Genomic DNA, 23,301 nt, shown 5'->3' on the forward strand with positions numbered 1-23,301 from the left:
CCCACACGCTAAGAAAATAATTAGATCATCAACAAGGCATTCCCAATGCCAAAACCGAAAGTCGATAGATAAATAAGAAATAACTGCATCGAAATCCCATTTCGAAAAGCTTTCCAGAAATCTCAAAACAACGAATAGAAATATAATTAATTCCGGAAATCACCTCGGAAAAATAATTCGTCCAAATTCAACATCAATTATAAATTCGAATCCGAGCATAACAAATTAATAATCAAAATTCACAACCGGTATAAATCATAATTACTTCATGAATATCATTATTGAAAGCAAATCCACGAGATAAATTGAAATCAAATTCCAAAATCAATTCATATGCTCGGAAAATAATATGTTAATTAAATAAAGCATACTTTAATAAATAAATGCATGCATCACTTATTTGAAAACAAAAGTCCACTCACAGTACTAATGGGCGACCACGCAAACGAGTTCCTTCATCTAGCCGTAGCTCGCAACATTGCCCTGTACACAATTATATTTCCGTAAACGGCAATTCGAATAAAATAAATACGAACCTAAACGAAACCCGAAAATCTCTATCTCCAATACTTCTCAAATTCCACCCAAATCTCTTCCACAACACCAATTCCTCAATCTACATATTCCACAATGAAAACGAGGGAAATCCAACGGCCGGATTTCCCACAATTCCATCACAAAACTTCAAACTTCGGAAATTCACAAACAATTCCAAACTCCTCCAAAATTCACCAAACTTCACATACAAGCTCTATGATAATTATAGAATTTAACTAGCCAGAAAAAGAAATTAAAAAGCTACCCTAGCCGCCGCTACCGCCGCCCACAGTGGCAGCGCCGCCACCAGCTCCGTTGGCCACCAAACTTTGGCAGCAGCACCTACTCAACGGACCCAACGTTTTATTCAACTACCACTAAGCCAGAAAACGTCTAGAACTAGTTCAACAATTAAGGTAAACATTGAACCCGAAAACCGTGAATAGTGCAAGAATTTCAAACCTTCAATTCTTCCTCCACGCTTCAAATCGCTGCAAAAGATTTGGGGAGCATCATCTACATCGCAAGGCGCTTCCAAATGATTATGGTTCGTCGCCGGAGGTGGCCGGAATCGGGAGAAACTGGCGTTGACCACTTCTGCTACAGTGAAACTTCCACAGCTCGATGCGTCATTTTCCGGCCAAGCCGCCATGAGCCATCACCGCAGGCACCAAGAGGAGGTCGAGACGAGTCCGTAGCCACCGGTTTTACGCTTTTTGGTGGCCGGAAAGAGAAAGCAACCGGAGTTGCAGAGGTGAGAGAGAGAGAGCAAGAGCTCGGGGACGAGAGAGAGAACACGCGGGGGAAGAGAAAGAGAAAAAGAAACAGTTACCGGCCACAGTGAAAAATTCAAATATATACTACTTACCATGAACAGTAATTTTCACATTTTCGCTTATAACTTTTGCATACGAGCTCCGATTTTTACGTACCACATATGTACGCGCTCGGTTTAACGTCCCCTACAACTTTCATGACGAACATTTTCTCAAATTTTGACCCGAACAAAAAGTCAATTTTTAGGGCCACTAAAAGCACTAAACCGAAAGTAAAAGTGAAAGTAAAGGTCGTTTACCGTCCAAATGACTAGTAAACAGGTAAATTGAGATACGGGACGTTACAATCTCCCCTCCTTATAAAATTTCGCCCTCGAAATTCACACGGACAAATAGCAACTACACACGTCCCCAAATGTCACTTACATAGCCGATCACGTCATATAACGCATCTTCCGAAACTCGTCGTCAGAATCGATATCTCACAGCTTAACCCATTACCACCAGTAATAGCACCAAAATATTAAGACCACTCAATTCCTCCAAAGCAATCCTCTACATGTATTAAACTCAAACAACAAACAATTTTCCCGGACGACAAAACACCATTCACCAAGTCTTCCAATAATATTTCAAATGCTACATAACAACCAATCACAACACAAAACACGTTTCCTCGAAACTTGGTTCAAAGTCAAAACCACCATTAGTTCCAATCCCACCAACGATCCTGATTCCGAAACAATTATATCATCCAGAGGCAGCCCAAAGCTATCGTCACTCGTCTCAGACACTCAAACACAAACTTGAACTCTGGTTTCCGCACCATAATCCATGCCCCAACAAAATGGTTGGCAACGAGGAAAAGACAACCACAACATTTTCCTCGAATCACATTTCGTAGTACAACTCGAAACTCTAGAGTAGTTTTACTCTACCATCACCAGGGATAGGCGCAAGACACTTAATCAATCGAATACACAAAGGAAACCCTAGGAGGTCGGCGTACAAGAGGCATAGCACCAGAAGAAAACCAACTAGCTTTGTACCTTACACACTTGATGCATACCACAGTACCGAAGAGTACACGATGGGGAACCGCTGCAGTCGGGCCATCACTCGAGAGGTACTGGGCAACACCAAGCATATAAGGTAACAGAATAGAAACGAGTCTACAGAACCTAACAACCTAATGCTCTGATACCAAATTGACAGGACCCGCCCCGAATTTCACCCTGAAATCCGAGGTGGCCCTGCGGGGCCCACCTTAGAGATAACTCTACCGAGAACTGGTCGAGTCACCCCTAAAGAGGACTACCCAAAATAGTAACCCACAATAGATCAGAGCCAAACAAAGAAGTGCGGAAGCTATTCGTCAACTATGCCTCGATCCATGTACGCCCGACCTCAACTAATAGCGCCTGCAAACTGGGCATTAGAAACCGAAAGGCCCAGGGGAAAGTAGACGAAAAACGTTAGCGTGAGTGGACAAAAATAAACAATTTAAAATAAGAAGGATTTCATACTTTCCCACATTTATTCCTTTAAAAACTCGATGCATGCACAAATGGTAAAACACATTTAGCTTTAAAACCAAGAATTTCAAAACGATAAACCGACTAGCCTCGCTAGTCACAACATTCGAAAAATATATCGTAAAACCGAAATCTCGTTTCTCAAAAAGATAAGACCAGCCCCGCTGGCTACAGTGAAAATCGGACTAGCCCCGCTAGTCAAGCAACGATAAAATATGGGGAAGAAGTTTCACCATACGAAAGAAGGGAGCCTCCCAGGCTCGGGTCGGAGTGTCCCACACTCTGGAGCATCCCATGCTCTGCTCTTACTCACCCACAAACACATAGTAAGCAGGGAGGAGTACTAATAGGCTAGCTAGCAATAAATATGACGACCCAGGTATGGCGGGTAAAAACTAATAAAATCCAATAAATCCTTAAGGCTTCCCCATGTCCCACGAATAAAGAAAACACGGGTACGATTCCCAACCGTACCCGGAAATTCTCGTAAAACGTCGTATAAATCAACAGCGTGTCCCACACGCTAAGAAAATAATTAGATCATCAACAAGGCATTCCCAATGCCAAAACCGAAAGTCGATAGATAAATAAGAAATAACTGCATCGAAATCCCATTTCGAAAAGCTTTCCAGAAATCTCAAAACAACGAATAGAAATATAATTAATTCCGGAAATCACCTCGGAAAAATAATTCGTCCAAATTCAACATCAATTATAAATTCGAATCCGAGCATAACAAATTAATAATCAAAATTCACAACCGGTATAAATCATAATTACTTCATGAAAATCATTATTGAAAGCAAATCCACGAGATAAATTGAAATCAAATTCCAAAATCAATTCATATGCTCGGAAAATAATATGTTAATTAAATAAAGCATACTTTAATAAATAAATGCATGCATCACTTATTTGAAAACAAAAGTCCACTCACAGTACTAATGGGCGACCACGCAAACGAGTTCCTTCATCTAGCCGTAGCTCGCAACATTGCCCTGTACACAATTATATTTCCGTAAACGGCAATTCGAATAAAATAAATACGAACCTAAACGAAACCCGAAAATCTCTATCTCCAATACTTCTCAAATTCCACCCAAATCTCTTCCACAACACCAATTCCTCAATCTACATATTCCACAATGAAAACGAGGGAAATCCAACGGCCGGATTTCCCACAATTCCATCACAAAACTTCAAACTTCGGAAATTCACAAACAATTCCAAACTCCTCCAAAATTCACCAAACTTCACATACAAGCTCTATGATAATTATAGAATTTAACTAGCCAGAAAAAGAAATTAAAAAGCTACCCTAGCCGCCGCTACCGCCGCCCACAGTGGCGGCGCCGCCACCAGCTCCGTTGGCCACCAAACTTTGGCAGCAGCACCTACTCAACGGACCCAACGTTTTATTCAACTACCACTAAGCCAGAAAACGTCTAGAACTAGTTCAACAATTAAGGTAAACATTGAACCCGAAACCGTGAATAGTGCAAGAATTTCAAACCTTCAATTCTTCCTCCACGCTTCAAATCGCTGCAAAAGATTTGGGGAGCATCATCTACATCGCAAGGCGCTTCCAAATGATTATGGTTCGTCGCCGGAGGTGGCCGGAATCGGGAGAAACTGGCGTTGACCACTTCTGCTACAGTGAAACTTCCACAGCTCGATGCGTCATTTTCCGGCCAAGCCGCCATGAGCCATCACCGCAGGCACCAAGAGGAGGTCGAGACGAGTCCGTAGCCACCGGTTTTACGCTTTTTGGTGGCCGGAAAGAGAAAGCAACCGGAGTTGCAGAGGTGAGAGAGAGAGAGCAAGAGCTCGGGGACGAGAGAGAGAACACGCGGGGGAAGAGAAAGAGAAAAAGAAACAGTTACCGGCCACAGTGAAAAATTCAAATATATACTACTTACCATGAACAGTAATTTTCACATTTTCGCTTATAACTTTTGCATACGAGCTCCGATTTTTACGTACCACATATGTACGCGCTCGGTTTAACGTCCCCTACAACTTTCATGAAGAACATTTTCTCAAATTTTGACCCGAACAAAAAGTCAATTTTTAGGGCCACTAAAAGCACTAAACCGAAAGTAAAAGTGAAAGTAAAGGTCGTTTACCGTCCAAATGACTAGTAAACAGGTAAATTGAGATACGGGACGTTACAATCTCCCCTCCTTATAAAATTTCGCCCTCGAAATTCACACGGACAAATAGCAACTACACACGTCCCCAAATGTCACTTACATAGCCGATCACGTCATATAACGCATCTTCCGAAACTCGTCGTCAGAACCGATATCTCACAGCTTAACCCATTACCACCAGTAATAGCACCAAAATATTAAGACCACTCAATTCCTCCAAAGCAATCCTCTACATGTATTAAACTCAAACAACAAACAATTTTCCCGGACGACAAAACACCATTCACCAAGTCTTCCAATAATATTTCAAATGCTACATAACAACCAATCACAACACAAAACACGTTTCCTCGAAACTTGGTTCAAAGTCAAAACCACCATTAGTTCCAATCCCACCAACGATCCTGATTCCGAAACAATTATATCATCCAGAGGCAGCCCAAAGCTATCGTCACTCGTCTCAGACACTCAAACACAAACTTGAACTCTGGTTTCCGCACCATAATCCATGCCCCAACAAAATGGTTGGCAACGAGGAAAAGACAACCACAACATTTTCCTCGAATCACATTTCGTAGTACAACTCGAAACTCTAGAGTAGTTTTACTCTACCATCACCAGGGATAGGCGCAAGACACTTAATCAATCGAATACACAAAGGAAACCCTAGGAGGTCGGCGTACAAGAGGCATAGCACCAGAAGAAAACCAACTAGCTTTGTACCTTACACACTTGATGCATACCACAGTACCGAAGAGTACACGATGGGGAACCGCTGCAGTCGGGCCATCACTCGAGAGGTACTGGGCAACACCAAGCATATAAGGTAACAGAATAGAAACGAGTCTACAGAACCTAACAACCTAATGCTCTGATACCAAATTGACAGGACCCGCCCCGAATTTCACCCTGAAATCCGAGGTGGCCCTGCGGGGCCCACCTTAGAGATAACTCTACCGAGAACTGGTCGAGTCACCCCTAAAGAGGACTACCCAAAATAGTAACCCACAATAGATCAGAGCCAAACAAAGAAGTGCGGAAGCTATTCGTCAACTATGCCTCGATCCATGTACGCCCGACCTCAACTAATAGCGCCTGCAAACTGGGCATTAGAAACCGAAAGGCCCAGGGGAAAGTAGACGAAAAACGTTAGCGTGAGTGGACAAAAATAAACAATTTAAAATAAGAAGGATTTCATACTTTCCCACATTTATTCCTTTAAAAACTCGATGCATGCACAAATGGTAAAACACATTTAGCTTTAAAACCAAGAATTTCAAAACGATAAACCGACTAGCCTCGCTAGTCACAACATTCGAAAAATATATCGTAAAACCGAAATCTCGTTTCTCAAAAAGATAAGACCAGCCCCGCTGGCTACAGTGAAAATCGGACTAGCCCCGCTAGTCAAGCAACGATAAAATATGGGGAAGAAGTTTCACCATACGAAAGAAGGGAGCCTCCCAGGCTCGGGTCGGAGTGTCCCACACTCTGGAGCATCCCATGCTCTGCTCTTACTCACCCACAAACACATAGTAAGCAGGGGGGAGTACTAATAGGCGAGCTAGCAATAAATATGACGACCCAGGTATGGCGGGTAAAAACTAATAAAATCCAATAAATCCTTAAGGCTTCCCCATGTCCCACGAATAAAGAAAACACGGGTACGATTCCCAACCGTACCCGGAAATTCTCGTAAAACGTCGTATAAATCAACAGCGTGTCCCACACGCTAAGAAAATAATTAGATCATCAACAAGGCATTCCCAATGCCAAAACCGAAAGTCGATAGATAAATAAGAAATAACTGCATCGAAATCCCATTTCGAAAAGCTTTCCAGAAATCTCAAAACAACGAATAGAAATATAATTAATTCCGGAAATCACCTCGGAAAAATAATTCGTCCAAATTCAACATCAATTATAAATTCGAATCCGAGCATAACAAATTAATAATCAAAATTCACAACCGGTATAAATCATAATTACTTCATGAAAATCATTATTGAAAGCAAATCCACGAGATAAATTGAAATCAAATTCCAAAATCAATTCATATGCTCGGAAAATAATATGTTAATTAAATAAAGCATACTTTAATAAATAAATGCATGCATCACTTATTTGAAAACAAAAGTCCACTCACAGTACTAATGGGCGACCACGCAAACGAGTTCCTTCATCTAGCCGTAGCTCGCAACATTGCCCTGTACACAATTATATTTCCGTAAACGGCAATTCGAATAAAATAAATACGAACCTAAACGAAACCCGAAAATCTCTATCTCCAATACTTCTCAAATTCCACCCAAATCTCTTCCACAACACCAATTCCTCAATCTACATATTCCACAATGAAAACGAGGGAAATCCAACGGCCGGATTTCCCACAATTCCATCACAAAACTTCAAACTTCGGAAATTCACAAACAATTCCAAACTCCTCCAAAATTCACCAAACTTCACATACAAGCTCTATGATAATTATAGAATTTAACTAGCCAGAAAAAGAAATTAAAAAGCTACCCTAGCCGCCGCTACCGCCGCCCACAGTGGCGGCGCCGCCACCAGCTCCGTTGGCCACCAAACTTTGGCAACAGCACCTACTCAACGGACCCAACGTTTTATTCAACTACCACTAAGCCAGAAAACGTCTAGAACTAGTTCAACAATTAAGGTAAACATTGAACCCGAAACCGTGAATAGTGCAAGAATTTCAAACCTTCAATTCTTCCTCCACGCTTCAAATCGCTGCAAAAGATTTGGGGAGCATCATCTACATCGCAAGGCGCTTCCAAATGATTATGGTTCGTCGCCGGAGGTGGCCGGAATCGGGAGAAACTGGCGTTGACCACTTCTGCTACTGTGAAACTTCCACAGCTCGATGCGTCATTTTCCGGCCAAGCCGCCATGAGCCATCACCGCAGGCACCAAGAGGAGGTCGAGACGAGTCCGTAGCCACCGGTTTTACGCTTTTTGGTGGCCGGAAAGAGAAAGCAACCGGAGTTGCAGAGGTGAGAGAGAGAGAGCAAGAGCTCGGGGACGAGAGAGAGAACACGCGGGGGAAGAGAAAGAGAAAAAGAAACAGTTACCGGCCACAGTGAAAAATTCAAATATATACTACTTACCATGAACAGTAATTTTCACATTTTCGCTTATAACTTTTGCATACGAGCTCCGATTTTTACGTACCACATATGTACGCGCTCGGTTTAACGTCCCCTACAACTTTCATGAAGAACATTTTCTCAAATTTTGACCCGAACAAAAAGTCAATTTTTAGGGCCACTAAAAGCACTAAACCGAAAGTAAAAGTGAAAGTAAAGGTCGTTTACCGTCCAAATGACTAGTAAACAGGTAAATTGAGATACGGGACGTTACAATCTCCCCTCCTTATAAAATTTCGCCCTCGAAATTCACACGGACAAATAGCAACTACACACGTCCCCAAATGTCACTTACATAGCCGATCACGTCATATAACGCATCTTCCGAAACTCGTCGTCAGAACCGATATCTCACAGCTTAACCCATTACCACCAGTAATAGCACCAAAATATTAAGACCACTCAATTCCTCCAAAGCAATCCTCTACATGTATTAAACTCAAACAACAAACAATTTTCCCGGACGACAAAACACCATTCACCAAGTCTTCCAATAATATTTCAAATGCTACATAACAACCAATCACAACACAAAACACGTTTCCTCGAAACTTGGTTCAAAGTCAAAACCACCATTAGTTCCAATCCCACCAACGATCCTGATTCCGAAACAATTATATCATCCAGAGGCAGCCCAAAGCTATCGTCACTCGTCTCAGACACTCAAACACAAACTTGAACTCTGGTTTCCGCACCATAATCCATGCCCCAACAAAATGGTTGGCAACGAGGAAAAGACAACCACAACATTTTCCTCGAATCACATTTCGTAGTACAACTCGAAACTCTAGAGTAGTTTTACTCTACCATCACCAGGGATAGGCGCAAGACACTTAATCAATCGAATACACAAAGGAAACCCTAGGAGGTCGGCGTACAAGAGGCATAGCACCAGAAGAAAACCAACTAGCTTTGTACCTTACACACTTGATGCATACCACAGTACCGAAGAGTACACGATGGGGAACCGCTGCAGTCGGGCCATCACTCGAGAGGTACTGGGCAACACCAAGCATATAAGGTAACAGAATAGAAACGAGTCTACAGAACCTAACAACCTAATGCTCTGATACCAAATTGACAGGACCCGCCCCGAATTTCACCCTGAAATCCGAGGTGGCCCTGCGGGGCCCACCTTAGAGATAACTCTACCGAGAACTGGTCGAGTCACCCCTAAAGAGGACTACCCAAAATAGTAACCCACAATAGATCAGAGCCAAACAAAGAAGTGCGGAAGCTATTCGTCAACTATGCCTCGATCCATGTACGCCCGACCTCAACTAATAGCGCCTGCAAACTGGGCATTAGAAACCGAAAGGCCCAGGGGAAAGTAGACGAAAAACGTTAGCGTGAGTGGACAAAAATAAACAATTTAAAATAAGAAGGATTTCATACTTTCCCACATTTATTCCTTTAAAAACTCGATGCATGCACAAATGGTAAAACACATTTAGCTTTAAAACCAAGAATTTCAAAACGATAAACAGACTAGCCTCGCTAGTCACAACATTCGAAAAATATATCGTAAAACCGAAATCTCGTTTCTCAAAAAGATAAGACCAGCCCCGCTGGCTACAGTGAAAATCGGACTAGCCCCGCTAGTCAAGCAACGATAAAATATGGGGAAGAAGTTTCACCATACGAAAGAAGGGAGCCTCCCAGGCTCGGGTCGGAGTGTCCCACACTCTGGAGCATCCCATGCTCTGCTCTTACTCACCCACAAACACATAGTAAGCAGGGAGGAGTACTAATAGGCCAGCTAGCAATAAATATGACGACCCAGGTATGGCGGGTAAAAACTAATAAAATCCAATAAATCCTTAAGGCTTCCCCATGTCCCACGAATAAAGAAAACACGGGTACGATTCCCAACCGTACCCGGAAATTCTCGTAAAACGTCGTATAAATCAACAGCGTGTCCCACACGCTAAGAAAATAATTAGATCATCAACAAGGCATTCCCAATGCCAAAACCGAAAGTCGATAGATAAATAAGAAATAACTGCATCGAAATCCCATTTCGAAAAGCTTTCCAGAAATCTCAAAACAACGAATAGAAATATAATTAATTCCGGAAATCACCTCGGAAAAATAATTCGTCCAAATTCAACATCAATTATAAATTCGAATCCGAGCATAACAAATTAATAATCAAAATTCACAACCGGTATAAATCATAATTACTTCATGAAAATCATTATTGAAAGCAAATCCACGAGATAAATTGAAATCAAATTCCAAAATCAATTCATATGCTCGGAAAATAATATGTTAATTAAATAAAGCATACTTTAATAAATAAATGCATGCATCACTTATTTGAAAACAAAAGTCCACTCACAGTACTAATGGGCGACCACGCAAACGAGTTCCTTCATCTAGCCGTAGCTCGCAACATTGCCCTGTACACAATTATATTTCCGTAAACGGCAATTCGAATAAAATAAATACGAACCGAAACGAAACCCGAAAATCTCTATCTCCAATACTTCTCAAATTCCACCCAAATCTCTTCCACAACACCAATTCCTCAATCTACATATTCCACAATGAAAACGAGGGAAATCCAACGGCCGGATTTCCCACAATTCCATCACAAAACTTCAAACTTCGGAAATTCACAAACAATTCCAAACTCCTCCAAAATTCACCAAACTTCACATACAAGCTCTATGATAATTATAGAATTTAACTAGCCAGAAAAAGAAATTAAAAAGCTACCCTAGCCGCCGCTACCGCCGCCCACAGTGGCGGCGCCGCCACCAGCTCCGTTGGCCACCAAACTTTGGCAGCAGCACCTACTCAACGGACCCAACGTTTTATTCAACTACCACTAAGCCAGAAAACGTCTAGAACTAGTTCAACAATTAAGGTAAACATTGAACCCGAAACCGTGAATAGTGCAAGAATTTCAAACCTTCAATTCTTCCTCCACGCTTCAAATCGCTGCAAAAGATTTGGGGAGCATCATCTACATCGCAAGGCGCTTCCAAATGATTATGGTTCGTCGCCGGAGGTGGCCGGAATCGGGAGAAACTGGCGTTGACCACTTCTGCTACAGTGAAACTTCCACAGCTCGATGCGTCATTTTCCGGCCAAGCCGCCATGAGCCATCACCGCAGGCACCAAGAGGAGGTCGAGACGAGTCCGTAGCCACCGGTTTTACGCTTTTTGGTGGCCGGAAAGAGAAAGCAACCGGAGTTGCAGAGGTGAGAGAGAGAGAGCAAGAGCTCGGGGACGAGAGAGAGAACACGCGGGGGAAGAGAAAGAGAAAAAGAAACAGTTACCGGCCACAGTGAAAAATTCAAATATATACTACTTACCATGAACAGTAATTTTCACATTTTCGCTTATAACTTTTGCATACGAGCTCCGATTTTTACGTACCACATATGTACGCGCTCGGTTTAACGTCCCCTACAACTTTCATGAAGAACATTTTCTCAAATTTTGACCCGAACAAAAAGTCAATTTTTAGGGCCACTAAAAGCACTAAACCGAAAGTAAAAGTGAAAGTAAAGGTCGTTTACCGTCCAAATGACTAGTAAACAGGTAAATTGAGATACGGGACGTTACAATCTCCCCTCCTTATAAAATTTCGCCCTCGAAATTCACACGGACAAATAGCAACTACACACGTCCCCAAATGTCACTTACATAGCCGATCACGTCATATAACGCATCTTCCGAAACTCGTCGTCAGAACCGATATCTCACAGCTTAACCCATTACCACCAGTAATAGCACCAAAATATTAAGACCACTCAATTCCTCCAAAGCAATCCTCTACATGTATTAAACTCAAACAACAAACAATTTTCCCGGACGACAAAACACCATTCACCAAGTCTTCCAATAATATTTCAAATGCTACATAACAACCAATCACAACACAAAACACGTTTCCTCGAAACTTGGTTCAAAGTCAAAACCACCATTAGTTCCAATCCCACCAACGATCCTGATTCCGAAACAATTATATCATCCAGAGGCAGCCCAAAGCTATCGTCACTCGTCTCAGACACTCAAACACAAACTTGAACTCTGGTTTCCGCACCATAATCCATGCCCCAACAAAATGGTTGGCAACGAGGAAAAGACAACCACAACATTTTCCTCGAATCACATTTCGTAGTACAACTCGAAACTCTAGAGTAGTTTTACTCTACCATCACCAGGGATAGGCGCAAGACACTTAATCAATCGAATACACAAAGGAAACCCTAGGAGGTCGGCGTACAAGAGGCATAGCACCAGAAGAAAACCAACTAGCTTTGTACCTTACACACTTGATGCATACCACAGTACCGAAGAGTACACGATGGGGAACCGCTGCAGTCGGGCCATCACTCGAGAGGTACTGGGCAACACCAAGCATATAAGGTAACAGAATAGAAACGAGTCTACAGAACCTAACAACCTAATGCTCTGATACCAAATTGACAGGACCCGCCCCGAATTTCACCCTGAAATCCGAGGTGGCCCTGCGGGGCCCACCTTAGAGATAACTCTACCGAGAACTGGTCGAGTCACCCCTAAAGAGGACTACCCAAAATAGTAACCCACAATAGATCAGAGCCAAACAAAGAAGTGCGGAAGCTATTCGTCAACTATGCCTCGATCCATGTACGCCCGACCTCAACTAATAGCGCCTGCAAACTGGGCATTAGAAACCGAAAGGCCCAGGGGAAAGTAGACGAAAAACGTTAGCGTGAGTGGACAAAAATAAACAATTTAAAATAAGAAGGATTTCATACTTTCCCACATTTATTCCTTTAAAAACTCGATGCATGCACAAATGGTAAAACACATTTAGCTTTAAAACCAAGAATTTCAAAACGATAAACAGACTAGCCTCGCTAGTCACAACATTCGAAAAATATATCGTAAAACCGAAATCTCGTTTCTCAAAAAGATAAGACCAGCCCCGCTGGCTACAGTGAAAATCGGACTAGCCCCGCTAGTCAAGCAACGATAAAATATGGGGAAGAAGTTTCACCATACGAAAGAAGGGAGCCTCCCAGGCTCGGGTCGGAGTGTCCCACACTCTGGAGCATCCCATGCTCTGCTCTTACTCACCCACAAACACATAGTAAGCAGGGAGGAGTACTAATAGGCCAGCTAGCAATAAATATGACGACCCAGGTATGGCGGGTAAAAACTAATAAAATCCAATAAATCCTTAAGGCTTCCCCATGTCCCACGAATAAAGAAAACACGGGTACGATTCCCAACCGTACCCGGAAATTCTCGTAAAACGTCGTATAAATCAACAGCGTGTCCCACACGCTAAGAAAATAATTAGATCATCAACAAGGCATTCCCAATGCCAAAACCGAAAGTCGATAGATAAATAAGAAATAACTGCATCGAAATCCCATTTCGAAAAGCTTTCCAGAAATCTCAAAACAACGAATAGAAATATAATTAATTCCGGAAATCACCTCGGAAAAATAATTCGTCCAAATTCAACATCAATTATAAATTCGAATCCGAGCATAACAAATTAATAATCAAAATTCACAACCGGTATAAATCATAATTACTTCATGAAAATCATTATTGAAAGCAAATCCACGAGATAAATTGAAATCAAATTCCAAAATCAATTCATATGCTCGGAAAATAATATGTTAATTAAATAAAGCATACTTTAATAAATAAATGCATGCATCACTTATTTGAAAACAAAAGTCCACTCACAGTACTAATGGGCGACCACGCAAACGAGTTCCTTCATCTAGCCGTAGCTCGCAACATTGCCCTGTACACAATTATATTTCCGTAAACGGCAATTCGAATAAAATAAATACGAACCGAAACGAAACCCGAAAATCTCTATCTCCAATACTTCTCAAATTCCACCCAAATCTCTTCCACAACACCAATTCCTCAATCTACATATTCCACAATGAAAACGAGGGAAATCCAACGGCCGGATTTCCCACAATTCCATCACAAAACTTCAAACTTCGGAAATTCACAAACAATTCCAAACTCCTCCAAAATTCACCAAACTTCACATACAAGCTCTATGATAATTATAGAATTTAACTAGCCAGAAAAAGAAATTAAAAAGCTACCCTAGCCGCCGCTACCGCCGCCCACAGTGGCGGCGCCGCCACCAGCTCCGTTGGCCACCAAACTTTGGCAGCAGCACCTACTCAACGGACCCAACGTTTTATTCAACTACCACTAAGCCAGAAAACGTCTAGAACTAGTTCAACAATTAAGGTAAACATTGAACCCGAAACCGTGAATAGTGCAAGAATTTCAAACCTTCAATTCTTCCTCCACGCTTCAAATCGCTGCAAAAGATTTGGGGAGCATCATCTACATCGCAAGGCGCTTCCAAATGATTATGGTTCGTCGCCGGAGGTGGCCGGAATCGGGAGAAACTGGCGTTGACCACTTCTGCTACAGTGAAACTTCCACAGCTCGATGCGTCATTTTCCGGCCAAGCCGCCATGAGCCATCACCGCAGGCACCAAGAGGAGGTCGAGACGAGTCCGTAGCCACCGGTTTTACGCTTTTTGGTGGCCGGAAAGAGAAAGCAACCGGAGTTGCAGAGGTGAGAGAGAGAGAGCAAGAGCTCGGGGACGAGAGAGAGAACACGCGGGGGAAGAGAAAGAGAAAAAGAAACAGTTACCGGCCACAGTGAAAAATTCAAATATATACTACTTACCATGAACAGTAATTTTCACATTTTCGCTTATAACTTTTGCATACGAGCTCCGATTTTTACGTACCACATATGTACGCGCTCGGTTTAACGTCCCCTACAACTTTCATGACGAACATTTTCTCAAATTTTGACCCGAACAAAAATTCAATTTTTAGGGCCACTAAAAGCACTAAACCGAAAGTAAAAGTGAAAGTAAAGGTCGTTTACCGTCCAAATGACTAGTAAACAGGTAAATTGAGATACGGGACGTTACAATCTCCCCTCCTTATAAAATTTCGCCCTCGAAATTCACACGGACAAATAGCAACTACACACGTCCCCAAATGTCACTTACATAGCCGATCACGTCATATAACGCATCTTCCGAAACTCGTCGTCAGAATCGATATCTCACAGCTTAACCCATTACCACCAGTAATAGCACCAAAATATTAAGACCACTCAATTCCTCCAAAGCAATCCTCTACATGTATTAAACTCAAACAACAAACAATTTTCCCGGACGACAAAACACCATTCACCAAGTCTTCCAATAATATTTCAAATGCTACATAACAACCAATCACAACACAAAACACGTTTCCTCGAAACTTGGTTCAAAGTCAAAACCACCATTAGTTCCAATCCCACCAACGATCCTGATTCCGAAACAATTATATCATCCAGAGGCAGCCCAAAGCTATCGTCACTCGTCTCAGACACTCAAACACAAACTTGAACTCTGGTTTCCGCACCATAATCCATGCCCCAACAAAATGGTTGGCAACGAGGAAAAGACAACCACAACATTTTCCTCGAATCACATTTCGTAGTACAACTCGAAACTCTAGAGTAGTTTTACTCTACCATCACCAGGGATAGGCGCAAGACACTTAATCAATCGAATACACAAAGGAAACCCTAGGAGGTCGGCGTACAAGAGGCATAGCACCAGAAGAAAACCAACTAGCTTTGTACCTTACACACTTGATGCATACCACAGTACCGAAGAGTACACGATGGGGAACCGCTGCAGTCGGGCCATCACTCGAGAGGTACTGGGCAACACCAAGCATATAAGGTAACAGAATAGAAACGAGTCTACAGAACCTAACAACCTAATGCTCTGATACCAAATTGACAGGACCCGCCCCGAATTTCACCCTGAAATCCGAGGTGGCCCTGCGGGGCCCACCTTAGAGATAACTCTACCGAGAACTGGTCGAGTCACCCCTAAAGAGGACTACCCAAAATAGTAACCCACAATAGATCAGAGCCAAACAAAGAAGTGCGGAAGCTATTCGTCAACTATGCCTCGATCCATGTACGCCCGACCTCAACTAATAGCGCCTGCAAACTGGGCATTAGAAACCGAAAGGCCCAGGGGAAAGTAGACGAAAAACGTTAGCGTGAGTGGACAAAAATAAACAATTTAAAATAAGAAGGATTTCATACTTTCCCACATTTATTCCTTTAAAAACTCGATGCATGCACAAATGGTAAAACACATTTAGCTTTAAAACCAAGAATTTCAAAACGATAAACAGACTAGCCTCGCTAGTCACAACATTCGAAAAATATATCGTAAAACCGAAATCTCGTTTCTCAAAAAGATAAGACCAGCCCCGCTGGCTACAGTGAAAATCGGACTAGCCCCGCTAGTCAAGCAACGATAAAATATGGGGAAGAAGTTTCACCATACGAAAGAAGGGAGCCTCCCAGGCTCGGGTCGGAGTGTCCCACACTCTGGAGCATCCCATGCTCTGCTCTTACTCACCCACAAACACATAGTAAGCAGGGAGGAGTACTAATAGGCCAGCTAGCAATAAATATGACGACCCAGGTATGGCGGGTAAAAACTAATAAAATCCAATAAATCCTTAAGGCTTCCCCATGTCCCACGAATAAAGAAAACACGGGTACGATTCCCAACCGTACCCGGAAATTCTCGTAAAACGTCGTATAAATCAACAGCGTGTCCCACACGCTAAGAAAATAATTAGATCATCAACAAGGCATTCCCAATGCCAAAACCGAAAGTCGATAGATAAATAAGAAATAACTGCATCGAAATCCCATTTCGAAAAGCTTTCCAGAAATCTCAAAACAACGAATAGAAATATAATTAATTCCGGAAATCACCTCGGAAAAATAATTCGTCCAAATTCAACATCAATTATAAATTCGAATCCGAGCATAACAAATTAATAATCAAAATTCACAACCGGTATAAATCATAATTACTTCATGAAAATCATTATTGAAAGCAAATCCACGAGATAAATTGAAATCAAATTCCAAAATCAATTCATATGCTCGGAAAATAATATGTTAATTAAATAAAGCATACTTTAATAAATAAATGCATGCATCACTTATTTGAAAACAAAAGTCCACTCACAGTACTAATGGGCGACCACGCAAACGAGTTCCTTCATCTAGCCGTAGCTCGCAACATTGCCCTGTACACAATTATATTTCCGTAAACGGCAATTCGAATAAAATAAATACGAACCGAAACGAAACCCGAAAATCTCTATCTCCAATACTTCTCAAATTCCACCCAAATCTCTTCCACAACACCAATTCCTCAATCTACATATTCCACAATGAAAACGAGGGAAATCCAACGGCCGGATTTCCCACAATTCCATCACAAAACTTCAAACTTCGGAAATTCACAAACAATTCCAAACTCCTCCAAAATTCACCAAACTTCACATACAAGCTCTATGATAATTATAGAATTTAACTAGCCAGAAAAAGAAATTAAAAAGCTACCCTAGCCGCCGCTACCGCCGCCCACAGTGGCGGCGCCGCCACCAGCTCCGTTGGCCACCAAACTTTGGCAGCAGCACCTACTCAACGGACCCAACGTTTTATTCAACTACCACTAAGCCAGAAAACGTCTAGAACTAGTTCAACAATTAAGGTAAACATTGAACCCGAAACCGTGAATAGTGCAAGAATTTCAAACCTTCAATTCTTCCTCCACGCTTCAAATCGCTGCAAAAGATTTGGGGAGCATCATCTACATCGCAAGGCGCTTCCAAATGATTATGGTTCGTCGCCGGAGGTGGCCGGAATCGGGAGAAACTGGCGTTGACCACTTCTGCTACAGTGAAACTTCCACAGCTCGATGCGTCATTTTCCGGCCAAGCCGCCATGAGCCATCACCGCAGGCACCAAGAGGAGGTCGAGACGAGTCCGTAGCCACCGGTTTTACGCTTTTTGGTGGCCGGAAAGAGAAAGCAACCGGAGTTGCAGAGGTGAGAGAGAGAGAGCAAGAGCTCGGGGACGAGAGAGAGAACACGCGGGGGAAGAGAAAGAGAAAAAGAAACAGTTACCGGCCACAGTGAAAAATTCAAATATATACTACTTACCATGAACAGTAATTTTCACATTTTCGCTTATAACTTTTGCATACGAGCTCCGATTTTTACGTACCACATATGTACGCGCTCGGTTTAACGTCCCCTACAACTTTCATGAAGAACATTTTCTCAAATTTTGACCCGAACAAAAAGTCAATTTTTAGGGCCACTAAAAGCACTAAACCGAAAGTAAAAGTGAATGTAAATGTCGTTTACCGTCCAAATGACTAGTAAACAGGTAAATTGAGATACGGGACGTTACAATCTCCCCTCCTTATAAAATTTCGCCCTCGAAATTCACACGGACAAATAGCAACTACACACGTCCCCAAATGTCACTTACATAGCCGATCACGTCATATAACGCATCTTCCGAAACTCGTCGTCAGAACCGATATCTCACAGCTTAACCCATTACCACCAGTAATAGCACCAAAATATTAAGACCACTCAATTCCTCCAAAGCAATCCTCTACATGTATTAAACTCAAACAACAAACAATTTTCCCGGACGACAAAACACCATTCACCAAGTCTTCCAATAATATTTCAAATGCTACATAACAACCAATCACAACACAAAACACGTTTCCTCGAAACTTGGTTCAAAGTCAAAACCACCATTAGTTCCAATCCCACCAACGATCCTGATTCCGAAACAATTATATCATCCAGAGGCAGCCCAAAGCTATCGTCACTCGTCTCAGACACTCAAACACAAACTTGAACTCTGGTTTCCGCACCATAATCCATGCCCCAACAAAATGGTTGGCAACGAGGAAAAGACAACCACAACATTTTCCTCGAATCACATTTCGTAGTACAACTCGAAACTCTAGAGTAGTTTTACTCTACCATCACCAGGGATAGGCGCAAGACACTTAATCAATCGAATACACAAAGGAAACCCTAGGAGGTCGGCGTACAAGAGGCATAGCACCAGAAGAAAACCAACTAGCTTTGTACCTTACACACTTGATGCATACCACAGTACCGAAGAGTACACGATGGGGAACCGCTGCAGTCGGGCCATCACTCGAGAGGTACTGGGCAACACCAAGCATATAAGGTAACAGAATAGAAACGAGTCTACAGAACCTAACAACCTAATGCTCTGATACCAAATTGACAGGACCCGCCCCGAATTTCACCCTGAAATCCGAGGTGGCCCTGCGGGGCCCACCTTAGAGATAACTCTACCGAGAACTGGTCGAGTCACCCCTAAAGAGGACTACCCAAAATAGTAACCCACAATAGATCAGAGCCAAACAAAGAAGTGCGGAAGCTATTCGTCAACTATGCCTCGATCCATGTACGCCCGACCTCAACTAATAGCGCCTGCAAACTGGGCATTAGAAACCGAAAGGCCCAGGGGAAAGTAGACGAAAAACGTTAGCGTGAGTGGACAAAAATAAACAATTTAAAATAAGAAGGATTTCATACTTTCCCACATTTATTCCTTTAAAAACTCGATGCATGCACAAATGGTAAAACACATTTAGCTTTAAAACCAAGAATTTCAAAACGATAAACAGACTAGCCTCGCTAGTCACAACATTCGAAAAATATATCGTAAAACCGAAATCTCGTTTCTCAAAAAGATAAGACCAGCCCCGCTGGCTACAGTGAAAATCGGACTAGCCCCGCTAGTCAAGCAACGATAAAATATGGGGAAGAAGTTTCACCATACGAAAGAAGGGAGCCTCCCAGGCTCGGGTCGGAGTGTCCCACACTCTGGAGCATCCCATGCTCTGCTCTTACTCACCCACAAACACATAGTAAGCAGGGAGGAGTACTAATAGGCCAGCTAGCAATAAATATGACGACCCAGGTATGGCGGGTAAAAACTAATAAAATCCAATAAATCCTTAAGGCTTCCCCATGTCCCACGAATAAAGAAAACACGGGTACGATTCCCAACCGTACCCGGAAATTCTCGTAAAACGTCGTATAAATCAACAGCGTGTCCCACACGCTAAGAAAATAATTAGATCATCAACAAGGCATTCCCAATGCCAAAACCGAAAGTCGATAGATAAATAAGAAATAACTGCATCGAAATCCCATTTCGAAAAGCTTTCCAGAAATCTCAAAACAACGAATAGAAATATAATTAATTCCGGAAATCACCTCGGAAAAATAATTCGTCCAAATTCAACATCAATTATAAATTCGAATCCGAGCATAACAAATTAATAATCAAAATTCACAACCGGTATAAATCATAATTACTTCATGAAAATCATTATTGAAAGCAAATCCACGAGATAAATTGAAATCAAATTCCAAAATCAATTCATATGCTCGGAAAATAATATGTTAATTAAATAAAGCATACTTTAATAAATAAATGCATGCATCACTTATTTGAAAACAAAAGTCCACTCACAGTACTAATGGGCGACCACGCAAACGAGTTCCTTCATCTAGCCGTAGCTCGCAACATTGCCCTGTACACAATTATATTTCCGTAAACGGCAATTCGAATAAAATAAATACGAACCGAAACGAAACCCGAAAATCTCTATCTCCAATACTTCTCAAATTCCACCCAAATCTCTTCCACAACACCAATTCCTCAATCTACATATTCCACAATGAAAACGAGGGAAATCCAACGGCCGGATTTCCCACAATTCCATCACAAAACTTCAAACTTCGGAAATTCACAAACAATTCCAAACTCCTCCAAAATTCACCAAACTTCACATACAAGCTCTATGATAATTATAGAATTTAACTAGCCAGAAAAAGAAATTAAAAAGCTACCCTAGCCGCCGCTACCGCCGCCCACAGTGGCGGCGCCGCCACCAGCTCCGTTGGCCACCAAACTTTGGCAGCAGCACCTACTCAACGGACCCAACGTTTTATTCAACTACCACTAAGCCAGAAAACGTCTAGAACTAGTTCAACAATTAAGGTAAACATTGAACCCGAAACCGTGAATAGTGCAAGAATTTCAAACCTTCAATTCTTCCTCCACGCTTCAAATCGCTGCAAAAGATTTGGGGAGCATCATCTACATCGCAAGGCGCTTCCAAATGATTATGGTTCGTCGCCGGAGGTGGCCGGAATCGGGAGAAACTGGCGTTGACCACTTCTGCTACAGTGAAACTTCCACAGCTCGATGCGTCATTTTCCGGCCAAGCCGCCATGAGCCATCACCGCAGGCACCAAGAGGAGGTCGAGACGAGTCCGTAGCCACCGGTTTTACGCTTTTTGGTGGCCGGAAAGAGAAAGCAACCGGAGTTGCAGAGGTGAGAGAGAGAGAGCAAGAGCTCGGGGACGAGAGAGAGAACACGCGGGGGAAGAGAAAGAGAAAAAGAAACAGTTACCGGCCACAGTGAAAAATTCAAATATATACTACTTACCATGAACAGTAATTTTCACATTTTCGCTTATAACTTTTGCATACGAGCTCCGATTTTTACGTACCACATATGTACGCGCTCGGTTTAACGTCCCCTACAACTTTCATGAAGAACATTTTCTCAAATTTTGACCCGAACAAAAAGTCAATTTTTAGGGCCACTAAAAGCACTAAACCGAAAGTAAAAGTGAATGTAAATGTCGTTTACCGTCCAAATGACTAGTAAACAGGTAAATTGAGATACGGGACGTTACAATCTCCCCTCCTTATAAAATTTCGCCCTCGAAATTCACACGGACAAATAGCAACTACACACGTCCCCAAATGTCACTTACATAGCCGATCACGTCATATAACGCATCTTCCGAAACTCGTCGTCAGAACCGATATCTCACAGCTTAACCCATTACCACCAGTAATAGCACCAAAATATTAAGACCACTCAATTCCTCCAAAGCAATCCTCTACATGTATTAAACTCAAACAACAAACAATTTTCCCGGACGACAAAACACCATTCACCAAGTCTTCCAATAATATTTCAAATGCTACATAACAACCAATCACAACACAAAACACGTTTCCTCGAAACTTGGTTCAAAGTCAAAACCACCATTAGTTCCAATCCCACCAACGATCCTGATTCCGAAACAATTATATCATCCAGAGGCAGCCCAAAGCTATCGTCACTCGTCTCAGACACTCAAACACAAACTTGAACTCTGGTTTCCGCACCATAATCCATGCCCCAACAAAATGGTTGGCAACGAGGAAAAGACAACCACAACATTTTCCTCGAATCACATTTCGTAGTACAACTCGAAACTCTAGAGTAGTTTTACTCTACCATCACCAGGGATAGGCGCAAGACACTTAATCAATCGAATACACAAAGGAAACCCTAGGAGGTCGGCGTACAAGAGGCATAGCACCAGAAGAAAACCAACTAGCTTTGTACCTTACACACTTGATGCATACCACAGTACCGAAGAGTACACGATGGGGAACCGCTGCAGTCGGGCCATCACTCGAGAGGTACTGGGCAACACCAAGCATATAAGGTAACAGAATAGAAACGAGTCTACAGAACCTAACAACCTAATGCTCTGATACCAAATTGACAGGACCCGCCCCGAATTTCACCCTGAAATCCGAGGTGGCCCTGCGGGGCCCACCTTAGAGATAACTCTACCGAGAACTGGTCGAGTCACCCCTAAAGAGGACTACCCAAAATAGTAACCCACAATAGATCAGAGCCAAACAAAGAAGTGCGGAAGCTATTCGTCAACTATGCCTCGATCCATGTACGCCCGACCTCAACTAATAGCGCCTGCAAACTGGGCATTAGAAACCGAAAGGCCCAGGGGAAAGTAGACGAAAAACGTTAGCGTGAGTGGACAAAAATAAACAATTTAAAATAAGAAGGATTTCATACTTTCCCACATTTATTCCTTTAAAAACTCGATGCATGCACAAATGGTAAAACACATTTAGCTTTAAAACCAAGAATTTCAAAACGATAAACCGACTAGCCTCGCTAGTCACAACATTCGAAAAATATATCGTAAAACCGAAATCTCGTTTCTCAAAAAGATAAGACCAGCCCCGCTGGCTACAGTGAAAATCGGACTAGCCCCGCTAGTCAAGCAACGATAAAATATGGGGAAGAAGTTTCACCATACGAAAGAAGGGAACCTCCCAGGCTCGGGTCGGAGTGTCCCACAC

Source organism: Rosa rugosa, chromosome 2 (genome assembly GCF_958449725.1).
Source record: "Rosa rugosa chromosome 2, drRosRugo1.1, whole genome shotgun sequence".
NCBI lineage: Eukaryota > Viridiplantae > Streptophyta > Magnoliopsida > Rosales > Rosaceae > Rosa > Rosa rugosa.